Source organism: Euphorbia lathyris, chromosome 5 (genome assembly GCF_963576675.1).
Source record: "Euphorbia lathyris chromosome 5, ddEupLath1.1, whole genome shotgun sequence".
Lineage (NCBI taxonomy): Eukaryota > Viridiplantae > Streptophyta > Magnoliopsida > Malpighiales > Euphorbiaceae > Euphorbia > Euphorbia lathyris.
In genome coordinates, this window is record NC_088914.1 from 54,644,564 (window position 1) to 54,657,240 (window position 12,677).

The window sequence follows — 12,677 nt, forward strand, 5'->3', positions numbered from 1 at the left end:
CGTGTTCCTTAGGATTAGAAACAGAGGCTTGCTTTTCCTATTGCTCTGGTGGAGACTCAATGGGATTTGAGAAGAACTTAAATTGCATATCTGATAGGTCAGTGATCTGATCTCGCAGAGGTGAGTCACTCATAAGGTCAATGACAGGGGATCTATGTGCCTTCTTCTTAAGTCTCCTTAATTTCTTAGTCTTTTGAGGAGAGGGGTCAGCAGGAATGGACTCAATAGAGTCAGTAGGTGAAGTTGCCCCTTGATCAGTGTGATCCTTTGCTGTTGGCTCAGCTTCTTCATCAACCTGCTTAGTGTAGGTTGTTTCATGTTGGTCAACATCTGATGGCTCATGTTGCTCAACATTTGCTGTCTCATCAGCATCAAACTGACCACCCAATTCTTCTTGATCTTGGTCAGTGGGATTTTTCTCAAGAACAATGCCCTAACTTCGCACATAATAAGAGTCTTTAGAAATGACGACTCCTAGTGGGGCAACGTTGATAGGACTTAACCCAGAAGAGATTTTCTTCTTCTTCCTAAGTGGTTGCTCATCAGTAGTGTCCTCTTTTTCTCCTTCTTCCTCAGGCTCAGCTTGCCTTTTGAGGTTTTCTGCTGACTTAGGCTCAGCTTGACCTTGTGCAACTTGAGGCTTTGTTCCTCTGGACACAAACTGAACCTTCTTCGGTGGAGAAGCAACATCTTTTGAAGAGGTCTGAACAACCTTTCTCTTCCTGTCCTGTTTGTCAGCTAGAACTTGCTTTCCCTTCTTCCCTTTTCGGGTCTGCATCCCCTCGGTTTCCTGAACAGCGGCCCCTTTTCCTTTCTTGGGCACAATTGGTTGATCATAGAATAGACCAAACAATGCAGCTGCAGTGATTTCTGTACCCCAGGCGAGGATTTCCTCAACCAAGCTCACCCGGTGATCTTTGAGGATTCTTATGATAATGGAGCCTAACCTAAGGGTTCCAGTACTTCTTTGAAACCCACCGATTATAAAGACAGGCATGTTGATCGGCTTATAGGTCACCATGTGCCAGATGAAGCACTGCTCAAAGTTTGACGCTGAGCTGGTGGCGTTGATCTTCGGGAAGAGAAAGTTGGTCAGCATGTAATGGGCCATCTTCTGATGTTGACCCATGGAGGTACTCTAAATTTCCCCTATATGACCAGGAGGTTTACAGAACTCAGCGGGATACTCAATCTTATCTTGGTCACCTGATTTGCGAAGTTTTGCTCCTTCGTTTTTCAGTTTTAGCAGTGAGGCAAGGTAAGCAGGGTTGATGAAGATATCCTTCCCTCGAACCTTGGTGACCATGTAGTCCCGACTATCATCCGCGGCTCTTAGATTAGTGTAGAATTCCTTCACTAACTCAGGATAGGTAGCTTCTCGAACTGAGAACAGCTCGATCCAGCCGTTCTTTGTGATCCACTCACAGAAGGGTTGCTCAGCTTCCACAAATCCCTTTGAAAACCATCGAGAGTGGTCAAACTTATACCCCCTTACACTCTCGTAGACTAGAGAGTAGGTGCGTTCCACGGGTTTCTTTGTCTTGTCCTGCTTTTGCTTCCCTTTCGAGGAGGTGGCTTGGTCAGCCTTGGTTTTCTTCCTCGGTGTGGTGACCTTTGAGTGGTCATGCTGACTAGTTTCTTGAGACTTGGTGGGAGTCTCACTATGTTCCTGCTGAGCAGGAGATTGAGGGTTTTCATCGGAGCGGTTATCGTCGTTGTAACAGCCTCCGGAGAGATTCTGAGAATCCGACATGATTTTCAGAGAAATTTGAGAAGTTTTGGGAATTTAGAGAGACGAGGATTTGAATACCAGAGATTTCTAAGCGTAAAGAGGTAAAAGTGGGAAATCGTCCACTATTTATAGAGGTGTCGAGTTGATCTGAAGCGTTGAGGTGGCCGTTTGACCTCGAGATACTCAATCGACAAAGATTCTGGCATTTATGACACATTCGGTGCATGTGTTTTCTAATTATTACGCTTACATCATCCTAGGTGGCTATTTAATTCGCGTGTTTTGCATTAAATTTTGCAATGGATCTTTACTCAGTGTTAAGGATTCCAAACGTTTAAAGTTCTGAGTAGTCAGTGTTACGCAAAGGAATAATTCGTATTCTTAGTAGCTCAGCTTAAGATAAACACTCAGCATGTATATCTACTCAACATATGATAGTTATTGATTTAGCATAAATCATTCAGCATCGTAATTCACTCAGCATGCATATATCACATATTATACTTGGAATTTATTGAAGAGGATTAAACATACCAATGGCTTCTCTAAGTATGTTGAATTGCTCACGAGCCAGTGGCTTTGTGAAGATATCAGCAAGCTGCTCATCCGTTGGGACATAGGTCAGCTTGATCTCTCCCTTGAGTACATGATCTCTGATGAAGTGATGTCTTATGCTGACGTGCTTCATCCTGCTGTGCTGGATTGGGTTCTTTGATAGGTCAATGGCACTCTTGTTGTCACATTTGACTTCAATTGTTTTAGTCTAAACGCCATAATCTTCTAGCTGTTGCTTAATCTATAGGACTTGAGCAACACAGCTTCCAGCAGCAATGTACTCAGCTTCAGTGGTTGACAGGGCTACTGACGCCTACTTCTTACTGAACCAGGACACAAGACAGCTTCCAAGGAAGTGGCGTCCTCCTGAGGTGCTTTTTCGTTCAAGCTTGTCTCGTCCATAGTCAGTGTCAGTGTATCCAATGAGTGTGAAATCGTGAGTATTAGGATAAAAGAAACCTGCATTCACTGAGCCTTGCAAATATCTAACGATTCTTTTTACAGCTATGTAATGAGATTCCTTAGGGTTAGATTGATATCTAGCACAATAACATACTTAGAACTGAATGTCCGGCCTACTAGCAGTTAAGTAGAGTAGAGAACCAATCATACCTCGGTATAATTTGTTGTCTACTGACTTACCATTTTCTTCAGCGTAGAGGACAGTGTCAGTGCCCATAGGGTAGATATTGACTTGCAATTCTCAAGTTCATACTTCTTCAATATTTCCTTAGCATACTTAGTTTGACTGATGAAGATGCCATTTTTCCCTTGTTTGATTTGAAGTCCAAGGAAGAAGTTGAGTTCTCCCATCATTGACATTTCAAACTCAGTCTGCATCTGCTTACTAAATTCCTTGCACATTGACTCATTAGTGGCACCAAAAATAATGTCATCAACATATATTTGAGCCAGTATGGTATCTTTACCCTTCCTCTTAATGAATAAGGTTGTATCAGCTTTACCTCTGACATAATTTCTAGTCAGCAGGAAACTGGTCAGCCTCTCATACCAAGCACGTGGTGCTTGCCTGAGACCATACAGAGCCTTTTTGAGCTTATAAATGTGGTTTAGGAACTTAGGATCCTCAAACCCTGGAGGCTGATTAACATAGACTTCCTCGTTTATAACTCCATTAAGGAATATACTCTTAACATCCATTTGAAACAATTTAAAGTTCATATAACTTGCATATGCACATAAAATTCTTATAGCCTCTAGCCTTGCCACTGGGGCGAAGGTCCCACCGTAGTCAATACCTTCTTGCTGACTGTAGCCCTGAGCTACAAGTCTTGCTTTGTTCCTGACCACGTTCCCTTGTTCATCCAGCTTGTTGCGGAAGACCCATCTTGTTCCTATGGTCTTCTGGCTTCTTGGATTTGGCACTAAGTCCCATACTTCATTTCTTCTGAATTGATCAAGTTCTTCTTGCATTGCACTCATCCAGAACTCATCGTGCTCAGCTTCAGCGAAGTTCTTTGGTTCCTGAACTGAGACGAATGCTACGTTGCTGAGGTATCTCCTGAGTTGATTTCTTGTCATCAGGGTGTTTTCAGCAGCATCAAGAATGGCACTCTTTGAGTGTCCTTTTGGTATTCTGATCTCTTTTGGAAGAGTGATGTCTTGAGTTGGTTGTGTTTCAACAATCTCTGCAGGTATAGATTGGTCAGTGAAAACAATTTGAGTTTCGCTTTTACCTTTGGTCAGCCCTTGAGGTAGTGACTCAGCGGCTGTTTCTTGGTCAGCGGGTGCTGAGTATGGATCATCCTCAGTCAGCTGCTTGTCTTTTCCTGCAGGGTTAGTTTCATCGAACTCAACGTGTACTGACTCTTCTAGCACCTGAGTTCGTTTATTGAAAACTATATATGCTTTGTTGTTTGTTGAGTAGTGATAGGGGTCAAACTATCTTTGGGTACGGTTTTAGGATGGTTTTTAGCATTATTTCATGAATAAGCGAGCAATTCTCGCATTTATATGCTTTTGTGTGAGTTAGTTAGAAATTGGAAATGTTTTATTTACTTTTCGTTGTTTAGGCTCGTTTTTTGGTTATTTTAGGCAAATATGGCCAAAATAGCATGTATGTTTAAATTCCATTATCTTTTATAGCTAATTGATCCGCCAAAAGTCGCACCAAACGGAGTGTCTACTCAAAATGAGCGATTGGCGGGTCAATTTAGCCTCAGAACTAATGTTATTTGGAGTTTTCGTGCATGTGCAGGTTAAAGCAGGAACGAGTTCGGGTGAAAATCGTGTCTCGGGGACCCCCGGCAGTCGCTCGGCGAATTGAGCATCGGTGAACAGCCCAGGCGGTGCTCGGCGCACAGCTCAGGCGCTGCTCGGCGCGCAGCCCAGGCGCTGCTCGGCGAGCTGCCCAGGCGCTGCTCGGCGCGCAGCCCAGGCGCTGCTCGGCGAGCTGCCCAGGCGCTGCTCGACCGAGCTGCCCAGGCACTGCTCGGCCGAGTAGACCCCTGGAGGCCAGCTCGCCGAGCTGGCGCCTGCTCGGGCGAGCTGGCCTGCGGGAATTGGTTAAAAATCCCAATTTTGACCCCACGACTCCACGACCGGCCCCACGACTTCCCACTTGCATAAGGACACAAAATAGGTCAAAAAGAGGGCTTGAGCTACATCTATAAATAGAACTTTTCCATTGTAAATTAGGTCATCTTTTATCTTTGTAATTTTCTTAGCTTTCACCTTGAGAAATCCTCTCCACCTCCTCCATATCCTTCAAACCTCCATTGAAGACACCTCCGAAGCTCCGCTCACCGAGGATTGCTCAAGCTCCATCCTTAAGTCCTAGGAAGACGCCTGCATTGGTAGACAGGTTCCCTGAAAGGGATTTTTCTTCTTTTATATTCTATCTAGCCTCTGATCCATGCTATGAATCCTAGGCTCATTGTATCTTCGTGACAATACTTTCATCTTTGATATATATTATAGTTTTGTTTATTCAATTGTTTTATTGCTTTAATCTTTGTCTTACGCTTTGTCTGATTGGTTTAACTCATTCGATAATCCCAAAATTAAGTTGGCACATATTGCGAGCTGAATCTGACCTAGTCAGTGCCTATAGGATTGACGACCCTATAGAAGATTAAGCCCAAATTGCTGAGCCTTAGAGCTAGTTTCGGCCTTACAAGGGAATCACGAACTAGGGACCTTAGGAGGATAGGTAGGGTTAATCGCCTCGGACACAAGTGACTTAGATTAGGTTTTAATTCTGTTTGTCTAAACAATCTATTTTCATTATCATCGTATCCCTTCATGTTCCTTCAGATAATTACATTAGTAAAAGATCACCTAGGAGTAGTTTAACTTAATTAGGGGTAGAGTAACTTAATTAGGCGTAGAATAACTTAGTTAGAATTAGATAACTTAGCTAGGAGTAGTATAATTCAACCTAGGAGTAGATTAACTTAAGAAAAACCAAACTCAAAACCCCCAAAGCCTAGATAACACCTAAGACCAAGTAGCTTGATACTTGCAGAAATAAATCCTGTGGACGATACCTGGACTTTCCAGAATTTTATTACTTGATAACGACGGGGTACACTTATCCCTAAGATCGGCCTCATCGCGATAACCGCTGAGGCCGCGTCAAGTAGCCTAAAAAGATAGCTTCATCAGCTTTTGAATCAAACTTAGCAAGGATGTCTTTGGTATTTAGAATAAAACATTTACAGCCGAAGAGACGAAAGTATCCAATGTTGGGCTTTTGTCCTTTCCAAAGTTCGTAAGGAGTCTTCTTTAATATGGGTCTGACTAGAGCCCTATTAAGTATGTAACAAGCTGTGTTGCCAGCTTCTCCCCAAAAGTACTTTGGAAGCCTATGCTCACTCAGCATTGTCCTGGCTATTTCAACCAAGGTTCTGTTTTTCCTTTCAACAACCCCATTCTGTTGAGGCGTTCTAGGAGCAGAAAAATTATGGTCAATGTCGTTGGCTTCACAAAATTCAATAAACTGTTGGTTTTTGAATTCTCCACCATTATCACTTCAGATGTGAGCTAACTTAAGGTCTTTATCATTTTCAAGTTTTCTTACTAAAGTTCAAAATGTCTCAAAGGTTTCATCCTTGCTACTCAGCAAGATGATCCAAGTGTACCGAGAAAAGTCATCTACAATGACCAAGGAAAATCTTCTACCACCCAAGCTCAGCGGCTGGACTGGACCGAAGAGATCCAAGTGTAGCAACTCTAATGGACACTTAGTTGAGACAATGTTTTTACTATGAAAAGATTGTTTGGTTTGTTTTCCAGCTTGACAAGCGTTGCATAATTGATCTTTTTCGAACTTAAGTTCTGGCAGTCCCTCAACTAATTGCTTTCTTGCTAACTTGGCCAGGAGGTCCATACTTACATGACCAAGTCTCCTGTGCCATAGGAATTTTCTTCCTTTGACACTAAGCATACAGTTTTTGAAAATTTCTTTTCTAAGTTCAGCATAAAGACATTATCAATACGAGGGGTAGTTAAAATCAACTCATTTGTTTTACCCTCGAATATTTTACATTCAGTGTCATCAAATATAACTTTTCTCCCATTGTCACATAGCTGAGCTACGCTGAGTAAGTCATATTTGAGTCCGTTGACTAGGGAGACTGACTCAATAGTAGGATTACCACCAACGGTTCCTAACCCTACTATCTTAGCCTTTTTGTTGTCTCCAAAACTTATGCTTCCACCTCGTTTACGCACAAATGTGATGAACTGAGTTTCATCACCAGTCATATGCCTCGAGCATGTGCTGTCAATGTACCACATCTTTGACTTCTCAGCACACCTCAGGCTTACCTGCAATATAGCTAGTTATCTTTAGGTACCCAAGTCTTTTTGGGTCCTTGTTTGTTAGGCTCAGCAGGTAAAGCTGAAGGAAAATAGGCTAACGTATAGCAGCGGAAATATAAAAATTTTAACCTATTTCCATTAACCCCAAGATCCGTTAATCGTTATTTCATATAAAGATGGATAAAAGAAATACCTTTCAGAAGTTCTATCTACCGTTGCAAACGAAGTGCCCACAACTCTTACTTTGAGTTCCCGAGCACAAAACAAAACAATGGAAGATCAAGTTAGAATCAACCGTTTATAACAACCAAAGTAGATTGTCTCTAATTAATCAACACAAGATCAAGGATAAAGAGAAAGAGATGAAAATCAATTGAACGGAAGGAAGCGGTAGAAAATCTCGTCCTCGAGCAAGGGGGTCGAAATTCTCTCTCTTAATTTGCCTTAGGGTATTTCGAAAATAGCATGTAGGGGAGTATTTATAATCTCTTGTATCTAATCCCTAGTTAGATAGAATTAGGTTACTGAATAAGAATTTAATTCGGAATAGAATTCTTAATTATTATCTATTAATATATCTAAATATAAAAGATAATAATAATAACCTTATTGGATAATAATGGGAGTAATATAATCTAATTAAAACTCCTAACTTATTTATCCTTTAATTAATTTAATTCATAATCCCAATCTAATTAGAATTGATAAAATCAAATTAATTATTTATGTATCTAATATACATAAAAAATCGCCCCCCTTAATAATTGGGCCTTATTGGGCTCAGTTGGGCTTCCGTCAATTAATTAACATCTGTCTCTCTTTTGGGTTCCAAGTCTTATGTGTGACCCATTAGGTTCTTATCGCTTCTAGCCGTATGCAACTATTAAATTAATTTTCAAAGAATTATATTTAATCTTTGCATAACGGAATGATGTACAAAGTATGTGATTAGCAAGTCCGTAATCATTCCCCCAGAGCTATAAGAAGACAGGTTGATTCTGTCGTTGACCTTTCCGTATTAGTTACAGTATAATTCGATCCTTTATCAACTACATCCTTGAACTGAATCTTATGACTATGGATAATGTCAAGTCACATATAGCGAGACGTTCGTTTTACTTGTACAGGCCGAGTCAACTCCAATTAGATAGGTTAAGAGAAATCTGCATTTCTATCTTAAGCTATCACCTTGCAAGGATTTAGAGTCAAGTCTTCCACAAGCGATCCATGGACATATCTCCCATTTACCGGGAGTGATAAATGCTCAATCCAATGTATAACTATCCTGCAATTACTTCTTGTGATACCCAACGTCTGTTGTTCACACCCCAGAGTCATCTCTGTTAAGGATCGTGTTACAACAGGATCAAAGCGTCACATTCCGTAATCCAGAATTACTAATTAACATTCTGATAAGTGCATAATTCGACAATAAATAACCCCGCTTTTGTGCTTTATAATTGTCATTTTTTGTTATTTTTGCGGGTTTTATTGTTTGTTTTTGGTATTTTCATCTCTACAGGCCAATGATGACTAAAGGGAGATAAATTGGGCTTAATTTGGGCCGAGCTGATGTCGGGTCGTGATCCGGAGCTGGTTGGGCAAATATTGGTCTGAGTCAGAGTTAGTCTTGCACAAGACTAAGGCAGTTACGGGCTGACAGTTTCCTGGTTCGAATAGGACTGCTTTCCTGATCCGGATTGGACAATTTGAGAACAAGATTTTCAGCTAAAGCACGAAATTGTAGGAGACAAATGAGGAAGCAATTAATTTCAAATTTGAAGAAGGATTCTAGAGCTAATTTCAAGGGATTTTAATTCCTTATTTTGAGAGCTGTAAAAACACTTAAGAACGACAGATTTTCAAAGCATCTCTGACTTCAGTTTTTACATTTTACATTCTTATTCTTCCAGCAGAAAAACATATACTTTCGATGGCTATTGATAGCTAACTTTTTAATTTCGGTTAAGGGATAGTTCAAGGGATTCTTCTCCGTTATCGTGAGATCGTTGTATTTCTCTTTTCTCCATTTATTAAGTCGTTTATTTGTTCATCGTGTTCAGAGAATTATTCTCAATTGATTATTTGTTCCATGAATGATTACTGCAGGTTGTTTGTCGAATTGAATAATCATAGGGCTGATTTGGTTTATTAGAGTTTCACCTAAGACAACCGAACAAGGTAGCTATTGACTATTTGAACCAAGCTAGTTTCGTGTTTGGAAGAACGAACCCAAGTCTGACAAACCTGAGTTTGTATTCCGCGTGACATTAACACGAATCAAGTTGGGTTTATTTCAGTCAATTGAACAGATAATTTAGTCCAAAATCGTCGACGCTGAGAGACGATTAACTAAGATCAGGTTCTTCTAATTCTTAAGCTGTCAATAAATTAAATCTTAGGCGCTGAGATAAGATTGTTTGTTGATTAGGATCTAGTTATTTGTCGTGCTTAACTAGTTCGTTATTAAGGAAGAACATTCAAACTGATCCGACCAAAAAAATGAGAATATAATTTTGTCTGTCAATGATCGTTAACGTATGAATTATCCCGCGATTCCCCTTAACCGAACTCGCCCAAATATTATTCACAAACCATTATAAATTCTTGTTTTGTTTTGTTTGATCTTTTACCTGTTACCTTTAGATTTAATAAACTTCACAATTCCAAACCCCCATTTAATTACTTTGTTAGGTCGTGAGAAGTTTTGAATCAATATTATTCCCTTGGGTTCGACCTCTACTTGCTCTATTACAATTTATTCGTTTAGGGAAAGTTGGGATTATTTTTGGTGGATTCGGCACTCATCAAATTTTGGCGCCGTTGCCGGGGAGTAATCTAATTTGATTTGATTTCTTTTATGACCAGGTCCAACAATTCAGAACAACTTCTTTTTGAATCAGAAATTGAATTACTGGCTCGGAGGTTTCGCAAGGAAGTAAGGTTGCAGAAATTACAAAGTGCCAAGAATTCGAGTTCTAGTGGCGAAGAAGAAATATCCAGCGAAGAAAGTGAACGATCAGAAGAGGAAACAATGGCAAACAGAACTCTAAGACAACTTCATGCGCAAGAGGTCAATAATGAGCCCCTATGCATCACATATCCCAACTTGGATGTGTCGTTTAAGCTGAAATCCGGGTTGATTCACTTGTTGCCCAAGTTTCACGCCATGGAAAGTGAAAGTCCTCACAAGCATCTTAAGCAATTTCATATGGTGAGCTCAAGTATGAGACCACAAGGAGTAACGGAAGAACAAGTAAAGTTGAGAGCGTTCCCATTCTCATTAGAAGATGCAGCCAAGGATTGGCTTTTAAATTTGCCATCAGGAACCATTACTACATGGAATCAGATGGTACAATCCTTCCTGGACAAATATTTTCCAGCCTCCCGAGCAGCATTAATTCGAAGGGAAATTAGTGGAATCAAGCAAAAAGATGTGGAGTCGCTTCATGAGTATTGGGAGAGGTTCAAGAAGTTATATGAAAATTGCCCTCAACACGGGATAGCTGAAAATTCTTTAATCCAATATTTCTATGAAGGGATGCTTAGCATGGAAAGAAAAATGGTGGACGCGGCAAGTGGGGGATGTTTCCTCGACAAAACGCCGACCGCGGCTAAGGAATTTATCAGAGTAATTGCAGCAACTTCTCAACAGTTTGGGAAATCTCAGGAAGGTCCCAAGAAGGCGTATGAGGCAAGCAGTTCTAACATCGAGGAAAAATTGAATAAACTAACTAGTCTTGTGCAGAACTTGGCTATGGGAAAGGCGGCTCAGGTGAAAAAGTGTGGGATCTGTACTGCCACTGAACATGCCACTGATGAATGCCCTATTTTGTATGAAGATAATGCTGAACAAGCCAATGTACTTAATGGGTACCAATGGCAGAATCAAAGGAAGTACGATCCATACTCTAATACGTACAACCCAGGGTGGCGTGATAATCCAAACCTCAACTATGGACCAAGACAGCAAAATTATCAATCACAGCAGAACTATCAGCCACGGCCTCACCAATCCACCCAAAACTCAGGTATGCCTTTAACTGATGTTGTCCATAATCTCGCAACTAACGTGCAGGAACTTCAGAAACAGATGACTCAAATAGCTACTGCTCTGAGTGAAATTCAGTCTCAAGGTAAGATGCCCTCTCAACCGGTGGACAACCCAAAGCCAAGCGTGAGTGCAATCACCCTTCGTAACGGAAGAGAAATAGAGCAGCCCGTTTTAAACAAACCGGACAGCAAGAAGAACGTCGTCGAAGAGGATAAAATTCTTGAAGAAGAAGCGCAAAAGCGAGATAGAGTCCCTCCTTTAGTTACTCCAACACCTTACCCGAATCGGTTTGACAAATCAAAGAAGGAAAAAGAAGAGAAGGACATCTTCGAGGTATTTCGCAAAGTCAAGGTAAATATTCCATTAATTGATATTGTTAAACAAGTTCCTCGATATGCTAAGTTCCTTAAAGATTTGTGCATTAATAAAACTAAAAGGATTGGGTATGAAAAGATTACCATTGGTGCCAATGTATCAGCTGTACTTCAAAGAAAAATGCCCCAAAAAAGTAAGGATAGAGGTATGTTTGATGTTCCATGTCAGATTGGGAATACTAGTATTAAAAGGTCGATGTGTGATTTAGGAGCGTCTATAAATGTCATGCCTAAGTCTGTTTATTCTTCTTTAAATGCTGGTCCTCTTGAAAAAACTGGAGTCGTTATTCAACTTGCTAACAGATCTGTTGTTTACCCTGAGGGGCTGTTAGAGGATGTTTTGGTGCAGGTTAACGGGTTAATTTTCCCAGCTGATTTCTTTGTTCTCGATATGGAAGATGACGGTTGTTCGTCGGAATCATCAGAGATCCTATTGGGAAGACCATTCCTGCAGACGTCTAACACGAAGGTTGATGTTAAGAAAGGGACCCTCACTATGGAATTCGACGGTAAGGTGGTTCAATTCAATGTTTATGATGCTATGAGATTTCCCAGTGAAGTATCTTCAGTTTATGGCATAGATATCCTCGAATCAATAACCCAGCGAGCTTTTGAGCTTTTTAGTAAAGATGAGTTGCAGGTGGTCGTCGAAGAAGGCATTGGAATCGAGAGTGAAATCAACTTTGAGATGGGAGAAGATATATGCGATGTTATGTATGAATTGGCAGCCTTGAAACAAGATGGTAAGATTTATGAAGTTAATAAATTAACAGCCTCCAACGAGAAACCTTTACGCTCTATTTTGCAGGCGCCAAAGCTGGAATTAAAGTTGCTGCCCAGCCATCTAAAATACGCATTTTTGGGCAGCGAGAACACTCTTCCAGTCATCATCTCCAACAAACTAGAGCCAAACGAAGAGGAGCGGCTGGTTGAAGTTTTGAAAGAGTACAAGGAGGCTATAGGGTGGACCATAGCGGATATTAAAGGAATCAGTCCCGCTACGTGCATGCACAAAATTCACATCGAAGACGATGCAAAGCCTAAACGGGAAGCACAAAGAAGATTGAATCCGCCTATGATGGAAGTTGTTAAGAAGGAAGTTCAGAAGATGTACGACACCGGTGTAATTTTTCCGATATCTGACAGTAAGTGGGTGAGCCCAGCACATGTCGTGCCA